The sequence below is a fragment of the Pimephales promelas genome, chromosome 13 (genome assembly GCF_988280905.1).
Source record: "Pimephales promelas chromosome 13, fPimPro1.hap1.1, whole genome shotgun sequence".
Classification (NCBI taxonomy): domain Eukaryota; kingdom Metazoa; phylum Chordata; class Actinopteri; order Cypriniformes; family Leuciscidae; genus Pimephales; species Pimephales promelas.
The window spans coordinates 7,310,932-7,337,048 of record NC_142781.1 but is presented as its reverse complement, the minus strand read 5'-3'; the positions used below and the strand labels follow the sequence as shown (position 1 = coordinate 7,337,048).

The following is a 26,117-nucleotide window of genomic DNA, read 5'->3' as shown; positions in this document are numbered from 1 at the left end:
TGCCTACAGCTCTTTGGTACAATTGCCCTCACCTAATTTCAATAGTCCAAAAACTTTGTTGCGAATTTCAGCACGTATATTAAAAACCCCTTTACTTGTTTCCGCCCAGTTTCGAACTGAGGACCTTTCGCGCGGGAGCCGAAAATGGTTAAGCTTAACTTCCCTTAACTTTTCCCATTCATTCTCTATGGTAGTGCTTAACACTACGGATGCAATCTACTTTTGGCCACACGTAGACTTCCCGGCGCTGTTTCGCTTTTCCGTGGCGGGGAATTTAAAAAGCGAAGCGTCATCTGTCTACCCGTTTTATTACCGGAGAGATATTTGTTTACCGACTTGTCAGCAAACTTGTTTCGTTTTGTTAGTGTCTAAACTACCTGCAGACAGACTTTAACTCAGGTGAGTGCATATACTTTATTATTCAAATATTTTATCATTTAAATTGCATGTATATTGTCATGTAATCGTATTGTTATCGTGTTGAATGGATTATGACGATAAGAAACAGCTATTTTATAAGAGTATCTTTGTTTGTAAAGGTGAATGTTTCATCATAATCTCTAACTATGTTTAATATATAAGTTAACATTGCAGAAAGATGTAATGTGCAGTAGTATGGAGGACCAAACCTGCAGTTAAAAATTAATGAATGAATAAATAAATAAATGAATGAATGAATGAATAAATAAATAAATAAATAAAATTAAATGTGATAATAGGAAAATACATAAAGGAATAAACGACTTGATAAAATAATTATGATAAGATTTTAATCAAATATATTTTTGTATAATTTCCCCCAAATATATCATTTTTTGCTTTTATGTTTTAATGTATTTGTATTCGTTTTAATTGTATTTATTTATTATTTTATTTCTTTGTTCAGTTTATTCTTATATTTATTTATGCATTCATTTAATTATATATTTATTTTATATAATATATACTGTATATTTATATATTATTAATATATTATATTAATATATATATTTATTTATTCCAATTTGTTTTTATTTCCAGATATATTTGTTTTAACCTTTATTTATTTAAATGTTCTTTCTTTAGTTTTATATCTATTTTTACAGTATTTCATTTATTGATGTGCATGATAATTAGGTTGGTTGGTCTTGCTTACCAAATATAAATATTAATTAACACATAAATAAAAGCAGAAAGGGAAGGGAAAAAAATACAAAAATGATTTTAAATAAGAATAAATCATATTTATTTTATCAAGTCATTTATTCCTTAATTTATTTTCCTATTATCAAATGTATCTTTTTTTTTTTTACTTATTAATGTTTAATTTCTGCAGGTTTGGTCCTCCTATATTGTAATTAATATCACACACACATATTACATTTAAATTATGAACAAATAGATATATGTGTGCAATTTAATAGTACAATTTAACATTTTTAATTAGTTAAACTTGTTAACTTTTTATATATACATGCATACATTTCTGCATATATATTTTTATATATTATTTTATTTATTTATTTTATAGTAATGGAGGAGGAAGAAGAACTGGAAAGTTTTTCTCCAACAAAATATCTCACACAGCTGAGTAAGTAAATCAAGTATCTTGTCATGTGTGTTATATATACCCATGTCAAATTCTTATAAAATTGGAATAAAAATTGAACATACTGGAGAGAAACCATTCAAATTATAATGCGTAATTTTTAGGCTCATCTGCAGCCACAGGATCCACAGTCTTATTTACAACAGGTTACTTTACACATCCATTTTGGAGGCTTATTCAATTACATACTTATCCTCCATGTTCTTTTGTTCTAACTACTGTTAAGGTTTGAATATACCAGTGGTGAAGGTGGGTGCACTTCATGAATTGTATGCATGCTAAACTGTTATTTGTTGTGGAAAAAATTGACTATTTACTTACAAGCATTTGAACATTATCAGAATGTGCATTACTAGAACAAATAACAGAATAAATAGAATAAAAGAATAAATAATGATTAGTCATTTAATGTAGTCAAGACAATCAAATACATATGTACATTCAGTTTTTAATTTCCTCCCTGTGCTTTTCCTTGCAGCTCCTCCAACAACATCGGCTCCTGTGTGTAGGCCTTCATCACAGGGTGAAGGCTTTGCACCATCTCACGCAGCACAATCAGCCTCTACACCTGCACCAATGCTGTCTGCACTCACTGAAACCCCTGTTCCCAGCTACTTAAACACAAAAGTAAAGACGTGCATTACACACGTGTATTAAATGTGTTATTCACGCATATACAATATTATACATATTAATGCACTTTTAATATATATATACAGTGATGTGAATAAGTGTTTGCCCCCATGCTAAAGTTGCCTAAAAAGAGGAATAAAAATAATCTTTTGGATATTGATCTTAATGCCTTAATTAGAAAAATGTGGAAAACTCCAACCTTTAAGGACACAAATTTTCTTTGTGAATGAATAATGTATCATAAATAAATAAATGTTTTTCCTTAAAATACAGGGTGCATAAGTCAGGGCACCCCTTTGTTAAATTCCCATAGAGTCAGGCAGATTTTTATTTTTAAAAGCCAGTTATTTCATGGATCCAGGATAATATGCATCCTGATAAAGTTCCCTTGGCCTTTGGAATTAAAATATCCCCACATCATCACACACCTTCCACCACACCTAGAGATTGGCATGGGGTAGTACTTTCCATAAGATCATCTTTCAATGCAAATCAAACCAGCTATTAGGCTAACTGAAGTAAAACCATGCAAACACTTATTCACACCACTGTATATATATATATATATATATATATATATATATATATATATATATATATATGGATGTTCATTAAAATTACAAAAGTATTGTATTTTATTGCATTGCATTGTAAGTTCATTTATTGACTAGCATTATTTTATCTTGCTCAGATTTGAAAAAACACTAAATATTAAGTATTGTTACTATTAAACACTGTACATAATTATTTACTTTTAAAAATGTTCTTGTTTTTTTTTTTTCATTTTCTCCACAACCATATTATTATTGCTGTTATTTAATCTATAATTTTAAATTGTTAAATTTCTTTCCATTGTCCATTAAAATCAAACAGTTTAGTCCTTGTTTGCATTGCAATTTGGTGTGTTTTTAAAGTTAATTTTATTGACTTGCATTATTTTATCTTGGTCAGATGTGTAAACACTATTAATAACTGTTAATTAAACATTGTACATAATTATTTGTTATTTTTTTAAATCTTGTTTTTTCCCCAGCTTTATGTTGTTATTATTATTGTTATTATTCATGTTATTGTTTTTTAATCTATAAGTATTTAATACAGTACCTTTTTCAGTTTTACATAATAATATGTATATTATTGTATTATAAATAAAATGATAAATTTACTATTTGGTGTTTACTGGTTGTTTTTCATATATATATATATTGGATTTTTGTGCATAGTTAAAGAAATATAATGTGAAAATCTCTAAAAAAATAAAATAAAGGTATATAAAACATTATCAAAATGTTCTTTACAATTATTCACATTCAAATATTTTCTATATTAAAAGAGAACTATACCCTATTATAATTTAAATGTTTATTGAGATAATTGGACATTTCGTACATCCTACACAAAAACAAATCTTAAAAGTTTTATTCTATTTTCAGCAAAAATTTAGTTTATTATATGTAAATCGTACTTGACATGAATTTGTAATCATTTTTTAATCTAGATACAATATATGATATTTGTGGTCGAGACGGGACTCGAACCTATGATTTTGTGTATTTTTTCTGGCCCGCCTCCCTGAAATTTCCTGCGTTCCTATTGGCTGGCAGCGCTCTACACCTACGCGCGACTGGCCTTCGTGTGTAAAGCGAATGTGATAACCACTACACTACGGAAACTTAACTTGGAAGACAGTCCGACCTCTTTTAGCGTACGCTTGTTCAAAAGCGACTGAAACGATAGACTGCCCACTGTCCTTAAAATGGCAAAAAGCTGCTATTTTTGTTGGCAGACTTAACATTTTTTATTACTCTACAGGAAACTTCAATGGTCATTTGTTTTGTTTTAGTCCTTTTCTAAAGAATTTACACCGCAAATCGCCCTGCAAGTGTTCTGACCTGCTCAACAGAAAACCACTGAAAAATGTTAGCAAAGACCATCCACAGTTTCCGCCCAGTTTCGAACTGGGGACCTTTCGCGTGTGAGGCGAACGTGATAACCACTACACTACGGAAACAAGCCCTTTATGTGCAGACAGAAATCTTCTGGTGCAGGCTTGTTAAAAAGTGTACAAAGGAAAAGTGAGCTGAGCCCTCCTGTTGTGGCAAACAGTTTAAATTTTCTGCCAAAAGCCAATTGCTGTTTCTGCTCGGTTTCGAACCGAGGCCCTTTCGCGTGTTAGGCGAACGTGATCACCACTACACTACAGAAACCTCCTTATGTAAGACATGTGCTTTTTCGAAAATGGCTCCATCCCATAATCTTTCCTGCAAGCATTGTGACAAGCTGTTTAAATTCCACAAACAACAGATAAGAGCTCATTCGGAATGGCAGTCTGCCTACAGCTCTTTGGTACAATTGCCCTCACCTAATTTCAATAGTCCAAAAACTTTGTTGCGAATTTCAGCACGTATATTAAAAACCCCTTTACTTGTTTCCGCCCAGTTTCGAACTGAGGACCTTTCGCGTGTAAAGCGAACGTGATAACCACTACACTACGGAAACTTAACTTGGAAGACAGTCCGACCTCTTTTAGCGTACGCTTGTTCAAAAGCGACTGAAACGATAGACTGCCCACTGTCCTTAAAATGGCAAAAAGCTGCTATTTTTGTTGGCAGACTTAACATTTTTTATTACTCTACAGGAAACTTCAATGGTCATTTGTTTTGTTTTAGTCCTTTTCTAAAGAATTTACACCGCAAATCGCCCTGCAAGTGTTCTGACCTGCTCAACAGAAAACCACTGAAAAATGTTAGCAAAGACCATCCACAGTTTCCGCCCAGTTTCGAACTGGGGACCTTTCGCGTGTGAGGCGAACGTGATAACCACTACACTACGGAAACAAGCCCTTTATGTGCAGACAGAAATCTTCTGGTGCAGGCTTGTTAAAAGGTGTACAAAGGAAAAGTGAGCTGAGCCCTCCTGTTGTGGCAAACAGTTTAAATTTTCTGCCAAAAGCCAATTGCTGTTTCTGCTCGGTTTCGAACCGAGGCCCTTTCGCGTGTTAGGCGAAGGTGATCACCACTACACTACAGAAACCTCCTTATGTAAGATATGTGCTTTTTCGAAAATGGCTCCATCCCATAATCTTTCCTGCAAGCATTGTGACAAGCTGTTTAAATTCCACAAACAACAGATAAGAGCTCATTCGGAATGGCAGTCTGCCTACAGCTCTTTGGTACAATTGCCCTCATCTAATTTCAATAGTCCAAAAACTTTGTTGCGAATTTCAGCACGTATATTAAACACCCCTTTACTTGTTTCCGCCCAGTTTCGAACTGAGGACCTTTCGCGTGTAAAGCGAACGTGATAACCACTACACTACGGAAACTTATCTTGGAAGACAGTCCGACCTCTTTTAGCGTACGCTTGTTCAAAAGCGACTGAAACGATAGACTGCCCACTGTCCTTAAAATGGCAAAAAGCTGCTATTTTTGTTGGCAGACTAAACATTTTTTATTACTCTACAGGAAACTTCAATGGTCATTTGTTTTGTTTTAGTCCTTTTCTAAAGAATTTACACCGCAAATCGCCCTGCAAGTGTTCTGACCTGCTCAACAGAAAACCACTGAAAAATGTTAGCAAAGACCATCCACAGTTTCCGCCCAGTTTCGAACTGGGGACCTTTCGCGTGTGAGGCGAACGTGATAACCACTACACTACGGAAACAAGCCCTTTATGTGCAGACAGAAATCTTCTGGTGCAGGCTTGTTAAAAAGTGTACAAAGGAAAAGTGAGCTGAGCCCTCCTGTTGTGGCAAACAGTTTAAATTTTCTGCCAAAAGCCAATTGCTGTTTCTGCTCGGTTTCGAACCGAGGCCCTTTCGCGTGTTAGGCGAACGTGATCACCACTACACTACAGAAACCTCCTTATGTAAGACATGTGCTTTTTCGAAAATGGCTCCATCCCATAATCTTTCCTGCAAGCATTGTGACAAGCTGTTTAAATTCCACAAATAACAGATAAGAGCTAATTCGGAATGGCAGTCTACCTACAGCTCTTTGGTACAATTGCCCTCACCTAATTTCAATAGTCCAAAAACTTTGTTGCAAATTTCAGCATGTATATTAAATACCCCTTTACTTGTTTCCGCCCAGTTTCGAAATGAGGACCTTTCGGGTGTAAAGCCAACGTGATAACCACTACACTACGGAAACTTAAATTGGAAGACAGTCCGACCTCTTTTAGCGTACGCTTGTTCAAAAGCGACTGAAACGATAGACTGCCCACTGTCCTTAAAATGGCAAAAAGCTGCTATTTTTGTTGGCAGACTTAACATTTTTTTATTACTCTACAGGAAACTTCAATGGTCATTTGTTTTGTTTTAGTCCTTTTCTAAAGAATTTACACCGCAAATCGCCCTGCAAGTGTTCTGACCTGCTCAACAGAAAACCACTGAAAAATATTAGCAAAGACCATCCACAGTTTCCGCCCAGTTTCGAACTGGGGACCTTTCGCGTGTGAGGCGAACGTGATAACCACTACACTACGGAAACAAGCCCTTTATGTGCAGACAGAAATCTTCTGGTGCAGGCTTGTTAAAAAGTGTACAAAGGAAAAGTGAGCTGAGCCCTCCTGTTGTGGCAAACAGTTTAAATTTTCTGCCAAAAGCCAATTGCTGTTTCTGCTCGGTTTCGAACCGAGGCCCTTTCGCGTGTTAGGCGAACGTGATCACCACTACACTACAGAAACCTCCTTATGTAAGATATGTGCTTTTTCGAAAATGGCTCCATCCCATAATCTTTCCTGCAAGCATTGTGACAAGCTGTTTAAATTCCACAAACAACAGATAAAAGCTCATTCGGAATGGCAGTCTGCCTACAGCTCTTTGGTACAATTGCCCTCACCTAATTTCAATAGTCCAAAAACTTTGTTGTGAATTTCAGCACGTATATTAAAAACCCCTTTACTTGTTTCCGCCCAGTTTCGAACTGAGGACCTTTCGCGTGTAAAGCGAACGTGATAACCACTACACTACGGAAACTTAACTTGGAAGACAGTCCGACCTGTTTTAGCGTACGCTTGTTCAAAAGCGACTGAAACGATAGACTGCCCACTGTCCTTAAAATGGCAAAAAGCTGCTATTTTTGTTGGCAGACTTAACATTTTTTTATTACTCTACAGGAAACTTCAATGGTCATTTGTTTTGTTTTAGTCCTTTTCTAAAGAATTTACACCGCAAATCGCCCTGCAAGTGTTCTGACCTGCTCAACAGAAAACCACTGAAAAATGTTAGCAAAGACCATCCACAGTTTCCGCCCAGTTTCGAACTGGGGACCTTTCGCGTGTGAGGCGAACGTGATAACCACTACACTACGGAAACAAGCCCTTTATGTGCAGACAGAAATCTTCTGGTGCAGGCTTGTTAAAAAGTGTACAAAGGAAAAGTGAGCTGAGCCCTCCTGTTGTGGCAAACAGTTTAAATTTTCTGCCAAAAGCCAATTGCTGTTTCTGCTCGGTTTCGAACCGAGGCCCTTTCGCGTGTTAGGCGAACGTGATCACCACTACACTACAGAAACCTCCTTATGTAAGATATGTGCTTTTTCGAAAATGGCTCCATCCCATAATCTTTCCTGCAAGCATTGTGACAAGCTGTTTAAATTCCACAAACAACAGATAAGAGCTCATTCGGAATGGCAGTCTGCCTACAGCTCTTTGGTACAATTGCCCTCACCTAATTTCAATAGTCCAAAAACTTTGTTGCGAATTTCAGCACGTATATTAAAAACCCCTTTACTTGTTTCCGCCCAGTTTCGAACTGAGGACCTTTCGCGTGTAAGGCGAACGTGATAACCACTACACTACGGAAACTTAACTTGGAAGACAGTCCGACCTCTTTTAGCGTACGCTTGTTCAAAAGCGACTGAAACGATAGACTGCCCACTGTCCTTAAAATGGCAAAAAGCTGCTATTTTTGTTGGCAGACTTAACATTTTTTATTACTCTACAGGAAACTTCAATGGTCATTTGTTTTGTTTTAGTCCTTTTCTAAAGAATTTACACCGCAAATCGCCCTGCAAGTGTTCTGACCTGCTCAACAGAAAACCACTGAAAAATGTTAACAAAGACCATCCACAGTTTCCGCCCAGTTTCGAACTGGGGACCTTTCGCGTGTGAGGCGAACGTGATAACCACTACACTACTGAAACAAGCCCTTTATGTGCAGACAGAAATTTTCTGGTGCAGGCTTGTTAAAAAGTGTACAAAGGAAAAGTGAGCTGAGCCCTCCTGTTGTGGCAAACAGTTTAAATTTTCTGCCAAAAGCCAATTGCTGTTTCTGCTCGGTTTCGAACCGAGGCCCTTTCGCGTGTTAGGCGAACGTGATCACCACTACACTACAGAAACCTCCTTATGTAAGATATGTGCTTTTTCGAAAATGGCTCCATCCCATAATCTTTCCTTCAAGCATTGTGACAAGCTGTTTAAATTCCACAAACAACAGATAAGAGCTCATTCGGAATGGCAATCTGCCTACAGCTCTTTGGTACAATTGCCCTCACCTAATTTCAATAGTCCAAAAACTTTGTTGCGAATTTCAGCACGTATATTAAAAACCCCTTTACTTGTTTCCGCCCAGTTTCGAACTGAGGACCTTTCACGTGTAAAGCGAACGTGATAACCACTACACTACGGAAATTTAACTTGGAAGACAGTCCGACCTCTTTTAGCGTACGCTTGTTCAAAAGCGACTGAAACGATAGACTGCCCACTGTCCTTAAAATGGCAAAAAGCTGCTATTTTTGTTGGCAGACTTAACATTTTTTATTACTCTACAGGAAACTTCAATGGTCATTTGTTTTGTTTTAGTCCTTTTCTAAAGAATTTACACCGCAAATCGCCCTGCAAGTGTTCTGACCTGCTCAACAGAAAACCACTGAAAAATGTTAGCAAAGATCATCCACAGTTTCCGCCCAGTTTCGAACTGGGGACCTTTCGCGTGTGAGGCGAACGTGATAACCACTACACTACGGAAACAAGCCCTTTATGTGCAGACAGAAATCTTCTGGTGCAGGCTTGTTAAAAAGTGTACAAAGGAAAAGTGAGCTGAGCCCTCCTGTTGTGGCAAACAGTTTAAATTTTCTGCCAAAAGCCAATTGCTGTTTCTGCTCGGTTTCGAACCGAGGCCCTTTCGCGTGTTAGGCGAACGTGATCACCACTACACTACAGAAACCTCCTTATGTAAGATATGTGCTTTTTCGAAAATGGCTCCATCCCATAATCTTTCCTGCAAGCATTGTGACAAGCTGTTTAAATTCCACAAACAACAGATAAGAGCTCATTCGGAATGGCAGTCTGCCTACAGCTCTTTGGTACAGTTGCCCTCACCTAATTTCAATAGTCCAAAAAAATTGTTGCGAATTTCAGCACGTATATTAAAAACCCCTTTACTTGTTTCCGCCCAGTTTCGAACTGAGGACCTTTCGCGTGTAAAGCGACCGTGATAACCACTACACTACGGAAACTTAACTTGGGAGACAGTCCGACCTCTTTTAGCGTACGCTTGTTCAAAAGCGACTGAAACGATAGACTGCCCACTGTCCTTAAAATGGCAAAAAGCTGCTATTTTTGTTGGCAGACTAAACATTTTTTATTACTCTACAGGAAACTTCAATGGTCATTTGTTTTGTTTTAGTCCTTTTCTAAAGAATTTACACCGCAAATCGCCCTGCAAGTGTTCTGACCTGCTCAACAGAAAACCACTGAAAAATGTTAGCAAAGACCATCCACAGTTTCCGCCCAGTTTCGAACTGGGGACCTTTCGCGTGTGAGGCGAACGTGATAACCACTACACTACGGAAACAAGCCCTTTATGTGCAGACAGAAATCTTCTGGTGCAGGCTTGTTAAAAAGTGTACAAAGGAAAAGTGAGCTGAGCCCTCCTGTTGTGGCAAACAGTTTAAATTTTCTGCCAAAAGCCAATTGCTGTTTCTGCTCGGTTTCGAACCGAGGCCCTTTCGCGTGTTAGGCGAACGTGATCACCACTACACTACAGAAACCTCCTTATGTAAGATATGTGCTTTTTCGAAAATGGCTCCATCCCATAATCTTTCCTGCAAGCATTGTGACAAGCTGTTTAAATTCCACAAACAACAGATAAGAGCTCATTCGGAATGGCAGTCTGCCTACAGCTCTTTGGTACAATTGCCCTCACCTAATTTCAATAGTCCAAAAACTTTGTTGCGAATTTCAGCACGTATATTAAAAACCCCTTTACTTGTTTCCGCCCAGTTTCGAACTGAGGACCTTTCACGTGTAAAGCGAACGTGATAACCACTACACTACGGAAATTTAACTTGGAAGACAGTCCGACCTCTTTTAGCGTACGCTTGTTCAAAAGCGACTGAAACGATAGACTGCCCACTGTCCTTAAAATGGCAAAAAGCTGCTATTTTTGTTGGCAGACTTAACATTTTTTATTACTCTACAGGAAACTTCAATGGTCATTTGTTTTGTTTTAGTCCTTTTCTAAAGAATTTACACCGCAAATCGCCCTGCAAGTGTTCTGACCTGCTCAACAGAAAACCACTGAAAAATGTTAGCAAAGATCATCCACAGTTTCCGCCCAGTTTCGAACTGGGGACCTTTCGCGTGTGAGGCGAACGTGATAACCACTACACTACGGAAACAAGCCCTTTATGTGCAGACAGAAATCTTCTGGTGCAGGCTTGTTAAAAAGTGTACCAAGGAAAAGTGAGCTGAGCCCTCCTGTTGTGGCAAACAGTTTAAATTTTCTGCCAAAAGCCAATTGCTGTTTCTGCTCGGTTTCGAACCGAGGCCCTTTCGCGTGTTAGGCGAACGTGATCACCACTACACTACAGAAACCTCCTTATGTAAGACATGTGCTTTTTCGAAAATGGCTCCATCCCATAATCTTTCCTGCAAGCATTGTGACAAGCTGTTTAAATTCCACAAATAACAGATAAGAGCTCATTCGGAATGGCAGTCTGCCTACAGCTCTTTGGTACAATTGCCCTCACCTAATTTCAATAGTCCAAAAACTTTGTTGCGAATTTCAGCATGTATATTAAATACCCCTTTACTTGTTTCCGCCCAGTTTCGAAATGAGGACCTTTCGCGTGTAAAGCCAACGTGATAACCACTACACTACGGAAACTTAAATTGGAAGACAGTCCGACCTCTTTTAGCGTACGCTTGTTCAAAAGCGACTGAAACGATAGACTGCCCACTGTCCTTAAAATGGCAAAAAGCTGCTATTTTTGTTGGCAGACTAAACATTTTTTATTACTCTACAGGAAACTTCAATGGTCATTTGTTTTGTTTTAGTCCTTTTCTAAAGAATTTACACCACAAACGCCCTGCAAGTGTTCTGACCCGCTCAACAGAAAACCACTGAAAAAATGTTAGCAAAGACCATCCACAGTTTCCGCCCAGTTTCGAACTGGGGACCTTTCGCGTGTGAGGCGAACGTGACAACCACTACACTACGGAAACAAGCCCTTTAGGTGCAGACAGAAATCTTCTGGTGCAGGCTTGTTAAAAAGTGTACCAAGGAAAAGTGAGCTGAGCCCTCCTGTTGTGGCAAAGAGTTTAAATTTTCTGCCAAAAGCCAATTGCTGTTTCTGCTCGGTTTCAAACCGAGGCCCTTTCGCGTGTTAGGCGAACGTGATCACCACTACACTACAGAAACCTCCTTATGTAAGACATGTGCTTTTTCGAAAATGGCTCCATCCCATAATCTTTCCTGCAAGCATTGTGACAAGCTGTTTAAATTCCACAAATAACAGATAAGAGCTCATTCGGAATGGCAGTCTGCCTACAGCTCTTTGGTACAATTGCCCTCACCTAATTTCAATAGTCCAAAAACTTTGTTGCGAATTTCAGCATGTATATTAAATACCCCTTTACTTGTTTCCGCCCAGTTTCGAAATGAGGACCTTTCGCGTGTAAAGCCAACGTGATAACCACTACACTACGGAAACTTAAATTGGAAGACAGTCCGACCTCTTTTAGCGTACGCTTGTTCAAAAGCGACTGAAACGATAGACTGCCCACTGTCCTTAAAATGGCAAAAAGCTGCTATTTTTGTTGGCAGACTTAACATTTTTTATTACTCTACAGGAAACTTCAATGGTCATTTGTTTTGTTTTAGTCCTTTTCTAAAGAATTTACACCGCAAATCGCCCTGCAAGTGTTCTCACCTGCTCAACAGAAAACCACTGAAAAATGTTAGCAAAGACCATCCACAGTTTCCACCCAGTTTCGAACTGGGGACCTTTCGCGTGTGAGGCAAACGTGATAACCACTACACTACGGAAACAAGCCCTTTATGCGCAGACAGAAATCTTCTGGTGCAGGCTTGTTAAAAAGTGTACAAAGGAAAAGTGAGCTGAGCCCTCCTGTTGTGGCAAACAGTTTAAATTTTCTGCCAAAAGCCAATTGCTGTTTCTGCTCGGTTTCGAACCGAGGCCCTTTCGCGTGTTAGGCGAACGTGATCACCACTACACTACAGAAACCTCCTTATGTAAGACATGTGCTTTTTCGAAAATGGCTCCATCCCATAATCTTTCCTGCAAGCATTGTGACAAGCTGTTTAAATTCCACAAACAACAGATAAGAGCTCATTCGGAATGGCAGTCTGCCTACAGCTCTTTGGTACAATTGCCCTCACCTAATTTCAATAGTCCAAAAACTTTGTTGCGAATTTCAGCACGTATATTAAAAACCCCTTTACTTGTTTCCGCCCAGTTTCGAACTGAGGACCTTTCGCGTGTAAAGCGAACGTGATAACCACTACACTACGGAAACTTAACTTGGAAGACAGTCCGACCTCTTTTAGCGTACGCTTGTTCAAAAGCGACTGAAACGATAGACTGCCCACTGTCCTTAAAATGGCAAAAAGCTGCTATTTTTGTTGGCAGACTTAACATTTTTTATTACTCTACAGGAAACTTCAATGGTCATTTGTTTTGTTTTAGTCCTTTTCTAAAGAATTTACACCGCAAATCGCCCTGCAAGTGTTCTGACCTGCTCAACAGAAAACCACTGAAAAATGTTAGCAAAGACCATCCACAGTTTCCGCCCAGTTTCGAACTGGGGACCTTTCGCGTGTGAGGCGAACGTGATAACCACTACACTACGGAAACAAGCCCTTTATGTGCAGACAGAAATCTTCTGGTGCAGGCTTGTTAAAAAGTGTACAAAGGAAAAGTGCGCTGAGCCCTCCTGTTGTGGCAAACAGTTTAAATTTTCTGCCAAAAGCCAATTGCTGTTTCTGCTCGGTTTCGAACCGAGGCCCTTTCGCGTGTTAGGCGAAGGTGATCACCACTACACTACAGAAACCTCCTTATGTAAGACATGTGCTTTTTCGAAAATGGCTCCATCCCATAATCTTTCCTGCAAGCATTGTGACAAGCTGTTTAAATTCCACAAACAACAGATAAGAGCTCATTCGGAATGGCAGTCTGCCTACAGCTCTTTGGTACAATTGCCCTCACCTAATTTCAATAGTCCAAAAACTTTGTTGCGAATTTCAGCACGTATATTAAAAACCCCTTTACTTGTTTCCGCCCAGTTTCGAACTGAGGACCTTTCGCGTGTAAAGCGAACGTGATAACCACTACACTACGGAAACTTAACTTGGAAGACAGTCCGACCTCTTTTAGCGTACGCTTGTTCAAAAGCGACTGAAACGATAGACTGCCCACTGTCCTTAAAATGGCAAAAAGCTGCTATTTTTGTTGGCAGACTTAACATTTTTTATTACTCTACAGGAAACTTCAATGGTCATTTGTTTTGTTTTAGTCCTTTTCTAAAGAATTTACACCGCAAATCGCCCTGCAAGTGTTCTGACCTGCTCAACAGAAAACCACTGAAAAATGTTAGCAAAGACCATCCACAGTTTCCGCCCAGTTTCGAACTGGGGACCTTTCGCGTGTGAGGCGAACGTGATAACCACTACACTACGGAAACAAGCCCTTTATGTGCAGACAGAAATCTTCTGGTGCAGGCTTGTTAAAAAGTGTACAAAGGAAAAGTGCGCTGAGCCCTCCTGTTGTGGCAAACAGTTTAAATTTTCTGCCAAAAGCCAATTGCTGTTTCTGCTCGGTTTCGAACCGAGGCCCTTTCGCGTGTTAGGCGAAGGTGATCACCACTACACTACAGAAACCTCCTTATGTAAGATATGTGCTTTTTCGAAAATGGCTCCATCCCATAATCTTTCCTGCAAGCATTGTGACAAGCTGTTTAAATTCCACAAACAACAGATAAGAGCTCATTCGGAATGGCAGTCTGCCTACAGCTCTTTGGTACAATTGCCCTCACCTAATTTCAATAGTCCAAAAAATTTGTTGCGAATTTCAGCACGTATATTAAAAACCCCTTTACTTGTTTCCGCCCAGTTTCGAACTGAGGACCTTTCGCGTGTAAAGCGACCGTGATAACCACTACACTACGGAAACTTAACTTGGGAGACAGTCCGACCTCTTTTAGCGTACGCTTGTTCAAAAGCGACTGAAACGATAGACTGCCCACTGTCCTTAAAATGGCAAAAAGCTGCTATTTTTGTTGGCAGACTAAACATTTTTTATTACTCTACAGGAAACTTCAATGGTCATTTGTTTTGTTTTAGTCCTTTTCTAAAGAATTTACACCGCAAATCGCCCTGCAAGTGTTCTGACCTGCTCAACAGAAAACCACTGAAAAATGTTAGCAAAGACCATCCACAGTTTCCGCCCAGTTTCGAACTGGGGACCTTTCGCGTGTGAGGCGAACGTGATAACCACTACACTACGGAAACAAGCCCTTTATGTGCAGACAGAAATCTTCTGGTGCAGGCTTGTTAAAAAGTGTACAAAGGAAAAGTGAGCTGAGCCCTCCTGTTGTGGCAAACAGTTTAAATTTTCTGCCAAAAGCCAATTGCTGTTTCTGCTCGGTTTCGAACCGAGGCCCTTTCGCGTGTTAGGCGAACGTGATCACCACTACACTACAGAAACCTCCTTATGTAAGATATGTGCTTTTTCGAAAATGGCTCCATCCCATAATCTTTCCTGCAAGCATTGTGACAAGCTGTTTAAATTCCACAAACAACAGATAAGAGCTCATTCGGAATGGCAGTCTGCCTACAGCTCTTTGGTACAATTGCCCTCACCTAATTTCAATAGTCCAAAAACTTTGTTGCGAATTTCAGCACGTATATTAAAAACCCCTTTACTTGTTTCCGCCCAGTTTCGAACTGAGGACCTTTCACGTGTACAGCGAACGTGATAACCACTACACTACGGAAATTTAACTTGGAAGACAGTCCGACCTCTTTTAGCGTACGCTTGTTCAAAAGCGACTGAAACGATAGACTGCCCACTGTCCTTAAAATGGCAAAAAGCTGCTATTTTTGTTGGCAGACTTAACATTTTTTATTACTCTACAGGAAACTTCAATGGTCATTTGTTTTGTTTTAGTCCTTTTCTAAAGAATTTACACCGCAAATCGCCCTGCAAGTGTTCTGACCTGCTCAACAGAAAACCACTGAAAAATGTTAGCAAAGATCATCCACAGTTTCCGCCCAGTTTCGAACTGGGGACCTTTCGCGTGTGAGGCGAACGTGATAACCACTACACTACGGAAACAAGCCCTTTATGTGCAGACAGAAATCTTCTGGTGCAGGCTTGTTAAAAAGTGTACAAAGGAAAAGTGAGCTGAGCCCTCCTGTTGTGGCAAACAGTTTAAATTTTCTGCCAAAAGCCAATTGCTGTTTCTGCTCGGTTTCGAACGGAGGCCCTTTCGCGTGTTAGGCGAACGTGATCACCACTACACTACAGAAACCTCCTTATGTAAGATATGTGCTTTTTCGAAAATGGCTCCATCCCATAATCTTTCCTGCAAGCATTGTGACAAGCTGTTTAAATTCCACAAACAACAGATAAGAGCTCATTCGGAATGGCAGTCTGCCTACAGCTCTTTGGTACAATTGCCCTCACCTAATTTCAATAGTCCAAAAACTTTGTTGCGAATTTCAGCACGTATATTAAAAACCCCTTTACTTGTTTCCGCCCAGTTTCGAACTGAGGACATTTCGCGTGTAAAGCGAACGTGATAACCACTACACTACGGAAACTTATCTTGGAAGACAGTCCGACCTCTTTTAGCGTACACTTGTTCAAAAGCGACTGAAACGATAGACTGCCCACTGTCCTTAAAATGGCAAAAAGCTGCTATTTTTGTTGGCAGACTAAACATTTTTTATTACTCTACAGGAAACTTCAATGGTCATTTGTTTTGTTTTAGTCCTTTTCTAAAGAATTTACACCACAAACGCCCTGCAAGTGTTCTGACCCGCTCAACAGAAAACCACTGAAAAAATGTTAGCAAAGACCATCCACAGTTTCCGCCCAGTTTCGAACTGGGGACCTTTCGCGTGTGAGGCGAACGTGATAACCACTACACTACGGAAACAAGCCCTTTAGGTGCAGACAGAAATCTTCTGGTGCAGGCTTGTTAAAAAGTGTACCAAGGAAAAGTGAGCTGAGCCCTCCTGTTGTGGCAAACAGTTAAAATTTTCTGCCAAAAGCCAATTGCTGTTTCTGCTCGGTTTCGAACCGAGGCCCTTTCGCGTGTTAGGCGAACGTGATCACCACTACACTACAGAAACCTCCTTATGTAAGACATGTGCTTTTTCGAAAATGGCTCCATCCCATAATCTTTCCTGCAAGCATTGTGACAAGCTGTTTAAATTCCACAAATAACAGATAAGAGCTCATTCGGAATGGCAGTCTGCCTACAGCTCTTTGGTACAATTGCCCTCACCTAATTTCAATAGTCCAAAAACTTTGTTGCGAATTTCAGCATGAATATTAAATACCCCTTTACTTGTTTCCGCCCAGTTTCGAAATGAGGACCTTTCGCGTGTAAAGCCAACGTGATAACCACTACACTACGGAAACTTAAATTGGAAGACAGTCCGACCTCTTTTAGCGTACGCTTGTTCAAAAGCGACTGAAACGATAGACTGCCCACTGTCCTTAAAATGGCAAAAAGCTGCTATTTTTGTTGGCAGACTAAACATTTTTTATTACTCTACAGGAAACTTCAATGGTCATTTGTTTTGTTTTAGTCCTTTTCTAAAGAATTTACACCACAAACGCCCTGCAAGTGTTCTGACCCGCTCAACAGAAAACCACTGAAAAAATGTTAGCAAAGACCAACCACAGTTTCCGCCCAGTTTCGAACTGAGGACCTTTCGCGTGTGAGGCGAACGTGATAACCACTACACTACGGAAACAAGCCCTTTATGTGCAGACAGAAATCTTCTGGTGCAGGCTTGTTAAAAAGTGTACAAAGGAAAAGTGAGCTGAGCCCTCCTGTTGTGGCAAACAGTTTAAATTTTCTGCCAAAAGCCAATTGCTGTTTCTGCTCGGTTTCGAACCGAGGCCCTTTCGCGTGTTAGGCGAACGTGATCACCACTACACTACAGAAACCTCCTTATGTAAGACATGTGCTTTTTCGAAAATGGCTCCATCCCATAATCTTTCCTGCAAGCATTGTGACAAGCTGTTTAAATTCCACAAACAACAGATAAGAGCTCATTCGGAATGGCAGTCTGCCTACAGCTCTTTGGTACAATTGCCCTCACCTAATTTCAATAGTCCAAAAACTTGGTTGCGAATTTCAGCACGTATATTAAAATCCCCTTTACTTGTTTCCGCCCAGTTTCGGACTGAGGACCTTTCGCGTGTAAAGCGAACGTGATAACCACTACACTACGGAAACTTAACTTGGAAGACAGTCCGACCTCTTTTAGCGTGCGCTTGTTCAAAAGCGACTGAAACGATAGACTGCCCACTGTCCTTAAAATGGCAAAAAGCTGCTATTTTTGTTGGCAGACTTAACATTTTTTATTACTCTACAGGAAACTTCAATGGTCATTTGTTTTGTTTTAGTCCTTTTCTAAAGAATTTACACCACAAACGCCCTGCAAGTGTTCTGACCCGCTCAACAGAAAACCACTGAAAAAATGTTAGCAAAGACCATCCACAGTTTCCGCCCAGTTTCGAACTGGGGACCTTTCGCGTGTGAGGCGAACGTGATAACCACTACACTACGGAAACAAGCCCTTTAGGTGCAGACAGAAATCTTCTGGTGCAGGCTTGTTAAAAAGTGTACCAAGGAAAAGTGAGCTGAGCCCTCCTGTTGTGGCAAACAGTTAAAATTTTCTGCCAAAAGCCAATTGCTGTTTCTGCTCGGTTTCGAACCGAGGCCCTTTCGCGTGTTAGGCGAACGTGATCACCACTACACTACAGAAACCTCCTTATGTAAGACATGTGCTTTTTCGAAAATGGCTCCATCCCATAATCTTTCCTGCAAGCATTGTGACAAGCTGTTTAAATTCCACAAATAACAGATAAGAGCTCATTCGGAATGGCAGTCTGCCTACAGCTCTTTGGTACAATTGCCCTCACCTAATTTCAATAGTCCAAAAACTTTGTTGCGAATTTCAGCATGAATATTAAATACCCCTTTACTTGTTTCCGCCCAGTTTCGAAATGAGGACCTTTCGCGTGTAAAGCCAACGTGATAACCACTACACTACGGAAACTTAAATTGGAAGACAGTCCGACCTCTTTTAGCGTACGCTTGTTCAAAAGCGACTGAAACGATAGACTGCCCACTGTCCTTAAAATGGCAAAAAGCTGCTATTTTTGTTGGCAGACTAAACATTTTTTATTACTCTACAGGAAACTTCAATGGTCATTTGTTTTGTTTTAGTCCTTTTCTAAAGAATTTACACCACAAACGCCCTGCAAGTGTTCTGACCCGCTCAACAGAAAACCACTGAAAAAATGTTAGCAAAGACCAACCACAGTTTCCGCCCAGTTTCGAACTGAGGACCTTTCGCGTGTGAGGCGAACGTGATAACCACTACACTACGGAAACAAGCCCTTTATGTGCAGACAGAAATCTTCTGGTGCAGGCTTGTTAAAAAGTGTACAAAGGAAAAGTGAGCTGAGCCCTCCTGTTGTGGCAAACAGTTTAAATTTTCTGCCAAAAGCCAATTGCTGTTTCTGCTCGGTTTCGAACCGAGGCCCTTTCGCGTGTTAGGCGAACGTGATCACCACTACACTACAGAAACCTCCTTATGTAAGACATGTGCTTTTTCGAAAATGGCTCCATCCCATAATCTTTCCTGCAAGCATTGTGACAAGCTGTTTAAATTCCACAAACAACAGATAAGAGCTCATTCGGAATGGCAGTCTGCCTACAGCTCTTTGGTACAATTGCCCTCACCTAATTTCAATAGTCCAAAAACTTGGTTGCGAATTTCAGCACGTATATTAAAATCCCCTTTACTTGTTTCCGCCCAGTTTCGGACTGAGGACCTTTCGCGTGTAAAGCGAACGTGATAACCACTACACTACGGAAACTTAACTTGGAAGACAGTCCGACCTCTTTTAGCGTGCGCTTGTTCAAAAGCGACTGAAACGATAGACTGCCCACTGTCCTTAAAATGGCAAAAAGCTGCTATTTTTGTTGGCAGACTTAACATTTTTTATTACTCTACAGGAAACTTCAATGGTCATTTGTTTTGTTTTAGTCCTTTTCTAAAGAATTTACACCACAAACGCCCTGCAAGTGTTCTGACCCGCTCAACAGAAAACCACTGAAAAAATGTTAGCAAAGACCATCCACAGTTTCCGCCCAGTTTCGAACTGGGGACCTTTCGCGTGTGAGGCGAACGTGATAACCACTACACTACGGAAACAAGCCCTTTAGGTGCAGACAGAAATCTTCTGGTGCAGGCTTGTTAAAAAGTGTACCAAGGAAAAGTGAGCTGAGCCCTCCTGTTGTGGCAAACAGTTAAAATTTTCTGCCAAAAGCCAATTGCTGTTTCTGCTCGGTTTCGAACCGAGGCCCTTTCGCGTGTTAGGCGAACGTGATCACCACTACACTACAGAAACCTCCTTATGTAAGACATGTGCTTTTTCGAAAATGGCTCCATCCCATAATCTTTCCTGCAAGCATTGTGACAAGCTGTTTAAATTCCACAAATAACAGATAAGAGCTCATTCGGAATGGCAGTCTGCCTACAGCTCTTTGGTACAATTGCCCTCACCTAATTTCAATAGTCCAAAAACTTTGTTGCGAATTTCAGCACGTATATTAAAAACCCCTTTACTTGTTTCCGCCCAGTTTCGAACTGAGGACATTTCGCGTGTAAAGCGAACGTGATAACCACTACACTACGGAAACTTATCTTGGAAGACAGTCCGACCTCTTTTAGCGTACGCTTGTTCAAAAGCGACTGAAACGATAGACTGCCCACTGTCCTTAAAATGGCAAAAAGCTGCTATTTTTGTTGGCAGACTAAACATTTTTTATTACTCTACAGGAAACTTCAATGGTCATTTGTTTTGTTTTAGTCCTTTTCTAAAGAATTTACACCACAAACGCCCTGCAAGTGTTCTGACCCGCTCAACAGAAAACCACTGAAAAAATGTTAGCAAAGACCATCCACAGTTTCCGCCCAGTTTCGAACTGGGGACCTTTCGCGTGTGAGGCGAACGTGATAACCACTACACTACGGAAACAAGCCCTTTAGGTGCAGACAGAAATCTTCTGGTGCAGGCTTGTTAAAAAGTGTACCAAGGAAAAGTGAGCTGAGCCCTCCTGTTGTGGCAAACAGTTAAAATTTTCTGCCAAAAGCCAAATGCTGTTTCTGCTCGGTTTCGAACCGAGGCCCTTTCGCGTGTTAGGCGAACGTGATCACCACTACACTACAGAAACCTCCTTATGTAAGACATGTGCTTTTTCGAAAATGGCTCCATCCCATAATCTTTCCTGCAAGCATTGTGACAAGCTGTTTAAATTCCACAAATAACAGATAAGAGCTCATTCGGAATGGCAGTCTGCCTACAGCTCTTTGGTACAATTGCCCTCACCTAATTTCAATAGTCCAAAAACTTTGTTGCGAATTTCAGCATGAATATTAAATACCCCTTTACTTGTTTCCGCCCAGTTTCGAAATGAGGACCTTTCGCGTGTAAAGCCAACGTGATAACCACTACACTACGGAAACTTAAATTGGAAGACAGTCCGACCTCTTTTAGCGTACGCTTGTTCAAAAGCGACTGAAACGATAGACTGCCCACTGTCCTTAAAATGGCAAAAAGCTGCTATTTTTGTTGGCAGACTAAACATTTTTTATTACTCTACAGGAAACTTCAATGGTCATTTGTTTTGTTTTAGTCCTTTTCTAAAGAATTTACACCACAAACGCCCTGCAAGTGTTCTGACCCGCTCAACAGAAAACCACTGAAAAAATGTTAGCAAAGACCATCCACAGTTTCCGCCCAGTTTCGAACTGGGGACCTTTCGCGTGTGAGGCGAACGTGATAACCACTACACTACGGAAACAAGCCCTTTATGTGCAGACAGAAATCTTCTGGTGCAGGCTTGTTAAAAAGTGTACAAAGGAAAAGTGAGCTGAGCCCTCCTGTTGTGGCAAACAGTTTAAATTTTCTGCCAAAAGCCAATTGCTGTTTCTGCTCGGTTTCGAACCGAGGCCCTTTCGCGTGTTAGGCGAACGTGATCACCACTACACTACAGAAACCTCCTTATGTAAGACATGTGCTTTTTCGAAAATGGCTCCATCCCATAATCTTTCCTGCAAGCATTGTGACAAGCTGTTTAAATTCCACAAACAACAGACAAGAGCTCATTCGGAATGGCAGTCTGCCTACAGCTCTTTGGTACAATTGCCCTCACCTAATTTCAATAGTCCAAAAACTTTGTTGCGAATTTCAGCACGTATATTAAAATCCCCTTTACTTGTTTCCGCCCAGTTTCGGACTGAGGACCTTTCGCGTGTAAAGCGAACGTGATAACCACTACACTACGGAAACTTAACTTGGAAGACAGTCCGACCTCTTTTAGCGTGCGCTTGTTCAAAAGCGACTGAAACGATAGACTGCCCACTGTCCTTAAAATGGCAAAAAGCTGCTATTTTTGTTGGCAGACTTAACATTTTTTATTACTCTACAGGAAACTTCAATGGTCATTTGTTTTGTTTTAGTCCTTTTCTAAAGAATTTACACCGCAAATCGCCCTGCAAGTGTTCTGACCTGCTCTACAGAAAACCACTGAAAAATGTTAGCAAAGACCATCCACAGTTTCCGCCCAGTTTCGAACTGGGGACCTTTCGCGTGTGAGGCGAACGTGATAACCACTACACTACGGAAACAAGCCCTTTATGTGCAGACAGAAATCTTCTGGTGCAGGCTTGTTAAAAAGTGTACAAAGGAAAAGTGAGCTGAGCCCTCCTGTTGTGGCAAACAGTTTAAATTTTCTGCCAAAAGCCAATTGCTGTTTCTGCTCGGTTTCGAACCGAGGCCCTTTCGCGTGTTAGGCGAACGTGATCACCACTACACTACAGAAACCTCCTTATGTAAGATATGTGCTTTTTTGAAAATGGCTCCATCCCATAATCTTTCCTGCAAGCATTGTGACAAGCTGTTTAAATTCCACAAACAACAGATAAGAGCTCATTCGGAATGGCAGTCTGCCTACAGCTCTTTGGTACAATTGCCCTCACCTAATTTCAATAGTCCAAAAACTTTGTTGCGAATTTCAGCACGTATATTAAGAACCCCTTTACTTGTTTCCGCCCAGTTTCGAACTGAGGACCTTTCGCGTGTAAAGCGAACGTGATAACCACTACACTACGGAAACTTATCTTGGAAGACAGTCCGACCTCTTTTAGCGTACGCTTGTTCAAAAGCGACTGAAACGATAGACTGCCCACTGTCCTTAAAATGGCAAAAAGCTGCTATTTTTGTTGGCAGACTAAACATTTTTTATTACTCTACAGGAAACTTCAATGGTCATTTGTTTTGTTTTAGTCCTTTTCTAAAGAATTTACACCGCAAATCGCCCTGCAAGTGTTCTGACCCGCTCAACAGAAAACCACTGAAAAATGTTAGCAAAGACCATCCACAGTTTCCGCCCAGTTTCGAACTGGGGACCTTTCGCGTGTGAGGCGAACGTGATAACCACTACACTACGGAAACAAGCCCTTTATGTGCAGACAGAAATCTTCTGGTGCAGGCTTGTTAAAAAGTGTACAAAGGAAAAGTGCGCTGAGCCCTCCTGTTGTGGCAAACAGTTTAAATTTTCTGCCAAAAGCCAATTGCTGTTTCTGCTCGGTTTCGAACCGAGGCCCTTTCGCGTGTTAGGCGAAGGTGATCACCACTACACTACAGAAACCTCCTTATGTAAGATATGTGCTTTTTCGAAAATGGCTCCATCCCATAATCTTTCCTGCAAGCATTGTGACAAGCTGTTTAAATTCCACAAACAACAGATAAGAGCTCATTCGGAATGGCAGTCTGCCTATAGCTCTTTGGTACAAGTGCCCTCACCTAATTTCAATAGTCCCAAAAATTTGTTGCGAATTTCAGCACGTATATTAAAAACCCCTTTACTTGTTTCCGCCCAGTTTCGAACTGAGGACCTTTCGCGTGTAAAGCGAACGTGATAACCACTACACTACGGAAACTTATCTTGGAAGACAGTCCGACCTCTTTTAGCGTACGCTTGTTCAAAAGCGACTGAAACGATAGACTGCCCACTGTCCTTAAAATGGCAAAAAGCTGCTATTTTTGTTGGCAGACTAAACATTTTTTATTACTCTACAGGAAACTTCAATGGTCATTTGTTTTGTTTTAGTCCTTTTCTAAAGAATTTACACCACAAATCGCCCTGCAAGTGTTCTGACCCGCTCAACAGAAAACCACTGAAAAAATGTTAGCAAAGACCATCCACAGTTTCCGCCCAGTTTCGAACTGGGGACCTTTCGCGTGTGAGGCGAACGTGATAACCACCACACTACGGAAACAAGCCCTTTATGTGCAGACAGAAATCTTCTGGTGCAGGCTTGTTAAAAAGTGTACAAAGGAAAGTGAGCTGAGCCCTCCTGTTGTGGCAAACAGTTTAAATTTTCTGCCAAAAGCCAATTGCTGTTTCTGCTCGGTTTCGAACCGAAGCCCTTTCGCGTGTTAGGCGAACGTGATCACCACTACACTACAGAAACCTCCTTATGTAAGACATGTGCTTTTTCGAAAATGGCTCCATCCCATAATCTTTCCTGCAAGCATTGTGACAAGCTGTTTAAATTCCACAAACAACAGATAAGAGCTCATTCGGAATGGCAGTCTGCCTACAGCTCTTTGGTACAATTGCCCTCACCTAATTTCAATAGTCCAAAAACTTTGTTGCGAATTTCAGCACGTATATTAAAATCCCCTTTACTTGTTTCCGCCCAGTTTCGGACTGAGGACCTTTCGCGTGTAAAGCGAACGTGATAACCACTACACTACGGAAACTTAACTTGGAAGACAGTCCGACCTCTTTTAGCGTGCGCTTGTTCAAAAGCGACTGAAACGATAGACTGCCCACTGTCCTTAAAATGGCAAAAAGCTGCTATTTTTGTTGGCAGACTTAACATTTTTTATTACTCTACAGGAAACTTCAATGGTCATTTGTTTTGTTTTAGTCCTTTTCTAAAGAATTTACACCGCAAATCGCCCTGCAAGTGTTCTGACCTGCTCTACAGAAAACCACTGAAAAATGTTAGCAAAGACCATCCACAGTTTCCGCCCAGTTTCGAACTGGGGACCTTTCGCGTGTGAGGCGAACGTGATAACCACTACACTACGGAAACAAGCCCTTTATGTGCAGACAGAAATCTTCTGGTGCAGGCTTGTTAAAAAGTGTACAAAGGAAAAGTGAGCTGAGCCCTCCTGTTGTGGCAAACAGTTTAAATTTTCTGCCAAAAGCCAATTGCTGTTTCTGCTCGGTTTCGAACCGAGGCCCTTTCGCGTGTTAGGCGAACGTGATCACCACTACACTACAGAAACCTCCTTATGTAAGATATGTGCTTTTTTGAAAATGGCTCCATCCCATAATCTTTCCTGCAAGCATTGTGACAAGCTGTTTAAATTCCACAAACAACAGATAAGAGCTCATTCGGAATGGCAGTCTGCCTACAGCTCTTTGGTACAATTGCCCTCACCTAATTTCAATAGTCCAAAAACTTTGTTGCGAATTTCAGCACGTATATTAAGAACCCCTTTACTTGTTTCCGCCCAGTTTCGAACTGAGGACCTTTCGCGTGTAAAGCGAACGTGATAACCACTACACTACGGAAACTTATCTTGGAAGACAGTCCGACCTCTTTTAGCGTACGCTTGTTCAAAAGCGACTGAAACGATAGACTGCCCACTGTCCTTAAAATGGCAAAAAGCTGCTATTTTTGTTGGCAGACTAAACATTTTTTATTACTCTACAGGAAACTTCAATGGTCATTTGTTTTGTTTTAGTCCTTTTCTAAAGAATTTACACCGCAAATCGCCCTGCAAGTGTTCTGACCCGCTCAACAGAAAACCACTGAAAAATGTTAGCAAAGACCATCCACAGTTTCCGCCCAGTTTCGAACTGGGGACCTTTCGCGTGTGAGGCGAACGTGATAACCACTACACTACGGAAACAAGCCCTTTATGTGCAGACAGAAATCTTCTGGTGCAGGCTTGTTAAAAAGTGTACAAAGGAAAAGTGCGCTGAGCCCTCCTGTTGTGGCAAACAGTTTAAATTTTCTGCCAAAAGCCAATTGCTGTTTCTGCTCGGTTTCGAACCGAGGCCCTTTCGCGTGTTAGGCGAAGGTGATCACCACTACACTACAGAAACCTCCTTATGTAAGATATGTGCTTTTTCGAAAATGGCTCCATCACCATAATCTTTCCTGCAAGCATTGTGACAAGCTGTTTAAATTCCACAAACAACAGATAAGAGCTCATTCGGAATGGCAGTCTGCCTACAGCTCTTTGGTACAATTGCCCTCACCTAATTTCAATAGTCCAAAAAATTTGTTGCGAATTTCAGCACGTATATTAAAAAC

The 26,117-nt window shown here is 40.6% G+C and overlaps 1 long non-coding RNA gene and 51 other non-coding genes across 52 annotated transcripts; 1 reads left to right on the top strand and 51 right to left on the bottom strand.

Annotated features, from left to right (window-relative positions):
• Positions 1-1,295: 1,295 nt before the first annotated feature.
• On the top strand, positions 1,296-2,805 carry LOC148976458 (uncharacterized). The gene is made up of 2 exons (XR_016145917.1): positions 1,296-1,570; positions 1,693-2,805. It is a non-coding gene; the product is annotated as an uncharacterized LOC148976458 (long non-coding RNA).
• A 1,354-nt stretch (positions 2,806-4,159) lies between these two features.
• Positions 4,160-4,232, bottom strand: trnav-cac (transfer RNA valine (anticodon CAC)). The gene has a single exon. It is a non-coding gene; the product is annotated as a tRNA-Val (tRNA).
• Positions 4,233-4,355: 123 nt separating this feature from the next.
• trnav-aac (transfer RNA valine (anticodon AAC)) lies at positions 4,356-4,428 on the bottom strand. Its single transcript has one exon. It is a non-coding gene; the product is annotated as a tRNA-Val (tRNA).
• A 219-nt stretch (positions 4,429-4,647) lies between these two features.
• On the bottom strand, positions 4,648-4,720 carry trnav-uac (transfer RNA valine (anticodon UAC)). The gene has a single exon. It is a non-coding gene; the product is annotated as a tRNA-Val (tRNA).
• A 265-nt stretch (positions 4,721-4,985) lies between these two features.
• Positions 4,986-5,058, bottom strand: trnav-cac (transfer RNA valine (anticodon CAC)). Its single transcript has one exon. It is a non-coding gene; the product is annotated as a tRNA-Val (tRNA).
• Positions 5,059-5,473: 415 nt separating this feature from the next.
• On the bottom strand, positions 5,474-5,546 carry trnav-uac (transfer RNA valine (anticodon UAC)). The gene has a single exon. It is a non-coding gene; the product is annotated as a tRNA-Val (tRNA).
• A 265-nt stretch (positions 5,547-5,811) lies between these two features.
• On the bottom strand, positions 5,812-5,884 carry trnav-cac (transfer RNA valine (anticodon CAC)). The gene has a single exon. It is a non-coding gene; the product is annotated as a tRNA-Val (tRNA).
• Positions 5,885-6,007: 123 nt separating this feature from the next.
• trnav-aac (transfer RNA valine (anticodon AAC)) lies at positions 6,008-6,080 on the bottom strand. Its single transcript has one exon. It is a non-coding gene; the product is annotated as a tRNA-Val (tRNA).
• A 558-nt stretch (positions 6,081-6,638) lies between these two features.
• On the bottom strand, positions 6,639-6,711 carry trnav-cac (transfer RNA valine (anticodon CAC)). The gene has a single exon. It is a non-coding gene; the product is annotated as a tRNA-Val (tRNA).
• A 123-nt stretch (positions 6,712-6,834) lies between these two features.
• Positions 6,835-6,907, bottom strand: trnav-aac (transfer RNA valine (anticodon AAC)). The gene has a single exon. It is a non-coding gene; the product is annotated as a tRNA-Val (tRNA).
• A 219-nt stretch (positions 6,908-7,126) lies between these two features.
• On the bottom strand, positions 7,127-7,199 carry trnav-uac (transfer RNA valine (anticodon UAC)). Its single transcript has one exon. It is a non-coding gene; the product is annotated as a tRNA-Val (tRNA).
• A 266-nt stretch (positions 7,200-7,465) lies between these two features.
• Positions 7,466-7,538, bottom strand: trnav-cac (transfer RNA valine (anticodon CAC)). The gene has a single exon. It is a non-coding gene; the product is annotated as a tRNA-Val (tRNA).
• Positions 7,539-7,661: 123 nt separating this feature from the next.
• Positions 7,662-7,734, bottom strand: trnav-aac (transfer RNA valine (anticodon AAC)). The gene has a single exon. It is a non-coding gene; the product is annotated as a tRNA-Val (tRNA).
• A 219-nt stretch (positions 7,735-7,953) lies between these two features.
• On the bottom strand, positions 7,954-8,026 carry trnav-uac (transfer RNA valine (anticodon UAC)). Its single transcript has one exon. It is a non-coding gene; the product is annotated as a tRNA-Val (tRNA).
• Positions 8,027-8,487: 461 nt separating this feature from the next.
• Positions 8,488-8,560, bottom strand: trnav-aac (transfer RNA valine (anticodon AAC)). Its single transcript has one exon. It is a non-coding gene; the product is annotated as a tRNA-Val (tRNA).
• Positions 8,561-9,117: 557 nt separating this feature from the next.
• Positions 9,118-9,190, bottom strand: trnav-cac (transfer RNA valine (anticodon CAC)). The gene has a single exon. It is a non-coding gene; the product is annotated as a tRNA-Val (tRNA).
• A 123-nt stretch (positions 9,191-9,313) lies between these two features.
• On the bottom strand, positions 9,314-9,386 carry trnav-aac (transfer RNA valine (anticodon AAC)). Its single transcript has one exon. It is a non-coding gene; the product is annotated as a tRNA-Val (tRNA).
• A 557-nt stretch (positions 9,387-9,943) lies between these two features.
• Positions 9,944-10,016, bottom strand: trnav-cac (transfer RNA valine (anticodon CAC)). The gene has a single exon. It is a non-coding gene; the product is annotated as a tRNA-Val (tRNA).
• Positions 10,017-10,139: 123 nt separating this feature from the next.
• On the bottom strand, positions 10,140-10,212 carry trnav-aac (transfer RNA valine (anticodon AAC)). Its single transcript has one exon. It is a non-coding gene; the product is annotated as a tRNA-Val (tRNA).
• Positions 10,213-10,769: 557 nt separating this feature from the next.
• Positions 10,770-10,842, bottom strand: trnav-cac (transfer RNA valine (anticodon CAC)). Its single transcript has one exon. It is a non-coding gene; the product is annotated as a tRNA-Val (tRNA).
• A 123-nt stretch (positions 10,843-10,965) lies between these two features.
• trnav-aac (transfer RNA valine (anticodon AAC)) lies at positions 10,966-11,038 on the bottom strand. The gene has a single exon. It is a non-coding gene; the product is annotated as a tRNA-Val (tRNA).
• Positions 11,039-12,617: 1,579 nt separating this feature from the next.
• trnav-aac (transfer RNA valine (anticodon AAC)) lies at positions 12,618-12,690 on the bottom strand. Its single transcript has one exon. It is a non-coding gene; the product is annotated as a tRNA-Val (tRNA).
• A 219-nt stretch (positions 12,691-12,909) lies between these two features.
• On the bottom strand, positions 12,910-12,982 carry trnav-uac (transfer RNA valine (anticodon UAC)). The gene has a single exon. It is a non-coding gene; the product is annotated as a tRNA-Val (tRNA).
• Positions 12,983-13,247: 265 nt separating this feature from the next.
• trnav-cac (transfer RNA valine (anticodon CAC)) lies at positions 13,248-13,320 on the bottom strand. The gene has a single exon. It is a non-coding gene; the product is annotated as a tRNA-Val (tRNA).
• A 415-nt stretch (positions 13,321-13,735) lies between these two features.
• Positions 13,736-13,808, bottom strand: trnav-uac (transfer RNA valine (anticodon UAC)). Its single transcript has one exon. It is a non-coding gene; the product is annotated as a tRNA-Val (tRNA).
• A 265-nt stretch (positions 13,809-14,073) lies between these two features.
• trnav-cac (transfer RNA valine (anticodon CAC)) lies at positions 14,074-14,146 on the bottom strand. The gene has a single exon. It is a non-coding gene; the product is annotated as a tRNA-Val (tRNA).
• A 753-nt stretch (positions 14,147-14,899) lies between these two features.
• On the bottom strand, positions 14,900-14,972 carry trnav-cac (transfer RNA valine (anticodon CAC)). Its single transcript has one exon. It is a non-coding gene; the product is annotated as a tRNA-Val (tRNA).
• A 123-nt stretch (positions 14,973-15,095) lies between these two features.
• On the bottom strand, positions 15,096-15,168 carry trnav-aac (transfer RNA valine (anticodon AAC)). Its single transcript has one exon. It is a non-coding gene; the product is annotated as a tRNA-Val (tRNA).
• Positions 15,169-15,725: 557 nt separating this feature from the next.
• Positions 15,726-15,798, bottom strand: trnav-cac (transfer RNA valine (anticodon CAC)). The gene has a single exon. It is a non-coding gene; the product is annotated as a tRNA-Val (tRNA).
• Positions 15,799-16,213: 415 nt separating this feature from the next.
• trnav-uac (transfer RNA valine (anticodon UAC)) lies at positions 16,214-16,286 on the bottom strand. The gene has a single exon. It is a non-coding gene; the product is annotated as a tRNA-Val (tRNA).
• A 265-nt stretch (positions 16,287-16,551) lies between these two features.
• Positions 16,552-16,624, bottom strand: trnav-cac (transfer RNA valine (anticodon CAC)). The gene has a single exon. It is a non-coding gene; the product is annotated as a tRNA-Val (tRNA).
• A 123-nt stretch (positions 16,625-16,747) lies between these two features.
• On the bottom strand, positions 16,748-16,820 carry trnav-aac (transfer RNA valine (anticodon AAC)). Its single transcript has one exon. It is a non-coding gene; the product is annotated as a tRNA-Val (tRNA).
• Positions 16,821-17,573: 753 nt separating this feature from the next.
• On the bottom strand, positions 17,574-17,646 carry trnav-aac (transfer RNA valine (anticodon AAC)). The gene has a single exon. It is a non-coding gene; the product is annotated as a tRNA-Val (tRNA).
• A 557-nt stretch (positions 17,647-18,203) lies between these two features.
• Positions 18,204-18,276, bottom strand: trnav-cac (transfer RNA valine (anticodon CAC)). The gene has a single exon. It is a non-coding gene; the product is annotated as a tRNA-Val (tRNA).
• A 123-nt stretch (positions 18,277-18,399) lies between these two features.
• Positions 18,400-18,472, bottom strand: trnav-aac (transfer RNA valine (anticodon AAC)). The gene has a single exon. It is a non-coding gene; the product is annotated as a tRNA-Val (tRNA).
• Positions 18,473-19,225: 753 nt separating this feature from the next.
• trnav-aac (transfer RNA valine (anticodon AAC)) lies at positions 19,226-19,298 on the bottom strand. The gene has a single exon. It is a non-coding gene; the product is annotated as a tRNA-Val (tRNA).
• A 557-nt stretch (positions 19,299-19,855) lies between these two features.
• On the bottom strand, positions 19,856-19,928 carry trnav-cac (transfer RNA valine (anticodon CAC)). The gene has a single exon. It is a non-coding gene; the product is annotated as a tRNA-Val (tRNA).
• Positions 19,929-20,051: 123 nt separating this feature from the next.
• On the bottom strand, positions 20,052-20,124 carry trnav-aac (transfer RNA valine (anticodon AAC)). The gene has a single exon. It is a non-coding gene; the product is annotated as a tRNA-Val (tRNA).
• Positions 20,125-20,343: 219 nt separating this feature from the next.
• Positions 20,344-20,416, bottom strand: trnav-uac (transfer RNA valine (anticodon UAC)). The gene has a single exon. It is a non-coding gene; the product is annotated as a tRNA-Val (tRNA).
• Positions 20,417-20,681: 265 nt separating this feature from the next.
• trnav-cac (transfer RNA valine (anticodon CAC)) lies at positions 20,682-20,754 on the bottom strand. Its single transcript has one exon. It is a non-coding gene; the product is annotated as a tRNA-Val (tRNA).
• Positions 20,755-20,877: 123 nt separating this feature from the next.
• trnav-aac (transfer RNA valine (anticodon AAC)) lies at positions 20,878-20,950 on the bottom strand. The gene has a single exon. It is a non-coding gene; the product is annotated as a tRNA-Val (tRNA).
• Positions 20,951-21,507: 557 nt separating this feature from the next.
• trnav-cac (transfer RNA valine (anticodon CAC)) lies at positions 21,508-21,580 on the bottom strand. Its single transcript has one exon. It is a non-coding gene; the product is annotated as a tRNA-Val (tRNA).
• A 123-nt stretch (positions 21,581-21,703) lies between these two features.
• Positions 21,704-21,776, bottom strand: trnav-aac (transfer RNA valine (anticodon AAC)). Its single transcript has one exon. It is a non-coding gene; the product is annotated as a tRNA-Val (tRNA).
• Positions 21,777-22,333: 557 nt separating this feature from the next.
• On the bottom strand, positions 22,334-22,406 carry trnav-cac (transfer RNA valine (anticodon CAC)). The gene has a single exon. It is a non-coding gene; the product is annotated as a tRNA-Val (tRNA).
• Positions 22,407-22,529: 123 nt separating this feature from the next.
• trnav-aac (transfer RNA valine (anticodon AAC)) lies at positions 22,530-22,602 on the bottom strand. Its single transcript has one exon. It is a non-coding gene; the product is annotated as a tRNA-Val (tRNA).
• Positions 22,603-22,821: 219 nt separating this feature from the next.
• trnav-uac (transfer RNA valine (anticodon UAC)) lies at positions 22,822-22,894 on the bottom strand. Its single transcript has one exon. It is a non-coding gene; the product is annotated as a tRNA-Val (tRNA).
• A 265-nt stretch (positions 22,895-23,159) lies between these two features.
• Positions 23,160-23,232, bottom strand: trnav-cac (transfer RNA valine (anticodon CAC)). The gene has a single exon. It is a non-coding gene; the product is annotated as a tRNA-Val (tRNA).
• A 415-nt stretch (positions 23,233-23,647) lies between these two features.
• Positions 23,648-23,720, bottom strand: trnav-uac (transfer RNA valine (anticodon UAC)). Its single transcript has one exon. It is a non-coding gene; the product is annotated as a tRNA-Val (tRNA).
• Positions 23,721-24,811: 1,091 nt separating this feature from the next.
• trnav-cac (transfer RNA valine (anticodon CAC)) lies at positions 24,812-24,884 on the bottom strand. The gene has a single exon. It is a non-coding gene; the product is annotated as a tRNA-Val (tRNA).
• Positions 24,885-25,007: 123 nt separating this feature from the next.
• On the bottom strand, positions 25,008-25,080 carry trnav-aac (transfer RNA valine (anticodon AAC)). Its single transcript has one exon. It is a non-coding gene; the product is annotated as a tRNA-Val (tRNA).
• A 219-nt stretch (positions 25,081-25,299) lies between these two features.
• On the bottom strand, positions 25,300-25,372 carry trnav-uac (transfer RNA valine (anticodon UAC)). Its single transcript has one exon. It is a non-coding gene; the product is annotated as a tRNA-Val (tRNA).
• Positions 25,373-25,637: 265 nt separating this feature from the next.
• On the bottom strand, positions 25,638-25,710 carry trnav-cac (transfer RNA valine (anticodon CAC)). Its single transcript has one exon. It is a non-coding gene; the product is annotated as a tRNA-Val (tRNA).
• Between the last annotated feature and the right edge of the window lie 407 nt (positions 25,711-26,117).